At 51.1% G+C, this 2,995-nt stretch overlaps 1 protein-coding gene across 2 annotated transcripts in view; it reads right to left on the reverse strand.

Moving 5' to 3' along the window:
• Positions 1 to 2,995, reverse strand: part of LOC113206002 (uncharacterized) — a 191,803-nt gene that overhangs the window by 182,189 nt on the left and 6,619 nt on the right. For both annotated transcript variants that reach the window (XR_008011522.1, XM_026421866.2), the window contains exons 3-4: positions 2,460 to 2,659; positions 839 to 1,054 (exon numbers count right to left, since the gene is read on the reverse strand). The gene's annotated coding sequence lies outside the window, so the exon portion shown is untranslated. The remainder of the gene's footprint in view (positions 1 to 838; positions 1,055 to 2,459; positions 2,660 to 2,995) is intronic.

Genomic DNA, 2,995 nt, shown 5'->3' on the forward strand with positions numbered 1-2,995 from the left:
CCGCCCCGGCCTTTAGGGATTCACCAATAATGTAATGTCGGATAGCGAAACTCGATCCGCCCCGTATGGACCGCAGACTTCATGTATTTACAAAACACCCCGGCTGCATTTCAATAACAGCGCAGGGCGCAGCGGCGCAGCCGGGCCACAACAGCAAAAAAAAAAAAAAAGAAAAAAATGTTATCAAACGAGGGAAAAGGACAACAGTTTTGACACGCGCTCGGGCGTAGGAGGAATTGTAATAATCCCAGATCAAAATAAAGGGGAAGGGGGAAAGAGCTCTGCACAAAGTCATTAGCACGGTGGAACCAAAGTGTGCAGCAGGAGGCACTACTGGCACCAGTTAGCAAGCCACCGTGGGGAGATAAATCAATACGAGGTAAGCCTCTCCCCCAATCCCGCGTCACAACAACAACCACTTTTTAGGCCGTCCGACGACCCTCGCAGTCATTACCGCTGAGCCGCATAGAGCGCGGGGTAGCGCCACACCTGCGGCCGGCGGGGCGGGGTGGGGCGGGGTGGCGTTACCCCTTGCGTCAATCCGCCCCGCCCCGCCCCGCCCCGCTCCCCGGGGAGCAGCCCCATGTGCGCCATTCGCACGCAGGCGGATCTCATATCGGGGAGGTTGCTCGGCATCAACATGCAAACTTAACTAGCTAATCTATTTTAGCACGCGCGCCCAGAGGATAATAATTGTTTCAGGGTCAATCCGGCGGGGGAGAGATCTACGGACGGCGGCGCCCCCTCCCCGCCAGACAACATCATCCTCCAGGGCCGCGCGACACGACGCAGGGGAGCAAACACAGCACTGTAGTGGAAAACGGCAGTAGACAAATACCTGTCATGTTGAGCGCCAGTCGACGACCTGCTGCTAGATCGGCGGGTGGTAGGCAGCAGCGCCGAGCACCCGCGCACGATCGGGTGCCTACGCTCCCCGGCGGCGCCTCGACGCGCGCAGAGCAGACAGCCGCGAAGAGACGCACCGAACATCGCGAAGCTTCTCCAGGGACACCCCATCACAAGGTGCAGCTTCTCACTCAGAACTTGTCGACACCTGCGCAGGGAAACATGTGTGTGAAAATAGTAACTCATCAGACATGAACAACTCCTAATGTTATTTCACAAGCAACAATAAGATATGTCAAAAGTCGGGCACTAGGTAGAAGAAACGAGATTACACTGTGTATGGTGACACATGATTCCAAATTTTGGCATCAAAAAAGATGTTATTTGGAAACAAATGTGTTGCCAACAAAACCCGGGTGGAAGGATCTTCACTTAGACTACAGTTTAAACTGTAGTGTTGAATTTGAAGACATCAAACTCCATTTAAAATGTAGAAAAAAGGAGGGTAATTTCTGAAGTTTATTCACGACTGCAGTATTGGGCTTTTGTTATCAGTTAGTCCGCAGTCGGACTGCACTTTTTATGTTTGTTACATACTAAAGTTCCAATTTGCACTTGTGAGTTTAGTTAAAAGACATTGTACAAACAAGTATCAATCCGTTGTTTAACTACTGAGTAAAAGTGTATTCTAAATTACACAGTTAATACGCTGGAATAACATTCTAAACAGAGATATTGGGACGAGTAATTTTGCGCTGTCAGTGTATTACTTTTTTTAAAGTATAGCTATACTTTCCACTGCTAAGTGTACTTATGTTAAAACCTGAGGTACTACTCACAGTTGAAATTGTTGATTAAATTTATTTATATGAACAAGAGAAGGTGAGAACTTTGAGAAAAATTTGGTGAATTTACTTGTTATTTCCACATTAGATTACTTGATCATTGTGTTCAACAGAAAATTTGAACATTTTAACGTATCTAAAGCAAAAGTGTTTCACTTCTGTCCGACTTATGTTGCCATTTGTGGTCACAATTTCAAGTGTCGCCTTACTAAGGTCACATGCGTTTTCATTTTTGGCAACAAATTTATGTCTTGCCAAGAAAGGAAGTATATCTAACATTTCAAGGCGGCAATTAAAATTGTCATCAAAAATTGAAACACATGTAGGGCAATACGCAACTAAATCAGCGGATATTTTTGTATGTAAATAAAATGGTATACATATTGCCTGATTTAAAGCAACTTCTTAGCTGTCACTAAATTAAGGCAACAAAACAAAAATATCCCCAATTGTGGTCACACGTATGATTCCTTATTAGTTGCAGTGCATTTAGGGGAAGTCCGCGACAGAGCGCCCGTTTGGTGCTGCTTGCATCCCCTGTCGGGCGGCGGGCGAACCCCGTCGCCGATGGGGGTGGCAACCCCTGGCGCAGTTGAGAGGGTCTGCGAGAGAGGGCGGCACCGGTCCGCGGGGCGCGCAGCTCCGGGGAGGGCGGGCAACAGGTGGCCCCACGAGGCGCAGGCCACCCGGCACCGGCCAGGCCACTCCGGCCGAGCGCGGCCAGGAGGCACGAAAGGGAGGAGAGAGAGAGGATGCTGTCGACCTTACCTGGGGGCACGTCGTCGGGTCGGATGGAAGGCTGTCGTGGAGAGGAGGACGCCGTCGACGGGGAAGACTCAGTCAATGAGTAGGACGGCGTCGATAGAGAGGACGGCGTCGATAGAGAGGACGCCGTCGATAGAGAGGACGCCGTTGATGATGAGGACGACGTCGTGCTAGGGAGAAGCAGCAGGCCGTCGGATGTCCATCTGCAAGAAGGGGAGCAGGGATTTAGTTAGACATGGCAGGAAGGGGCTGCGCAGGGCGGGGGCCGGAAACAGCGGGAGGCGAAAATTGCCCCCGACGGACGGCCAAAATCATTTTTCAGTGGGGCTAAAATGTGTATGACGGCCTGCCTACCTTCCAGGGGCCGAGATTACCCGCCGCCATGAATAATGCGACTCCGGGCGGGGCAGCGGTGGGTTCATGAGGAGAGCCGGAGGAGAATCGGAGGGAGAGCAGGGAGAAGAGCAGGGAGAAGAGCAGAGAGGAGAGCAGAGAGGAGAGCAGGGAGGAGAGCAGGGAGGAGAGCAGGGAGGAGAGCA

Source organism: Frankliniella occidentalis, unplaced genomic scaffold (assembly GCF_000697945.3).
Source record: "Frankliniella occidentalis isolate FOCC.00 unplaced genomic scaffold, Focc_3.1 Scaffold136, whole genome shotgun sequence".
NCBI lineage: Eukaryota > Metazoa > Arthropoda > Insecta > Thysanoptera > Thripidae > Frankliniella > Frankliniella occidentalis.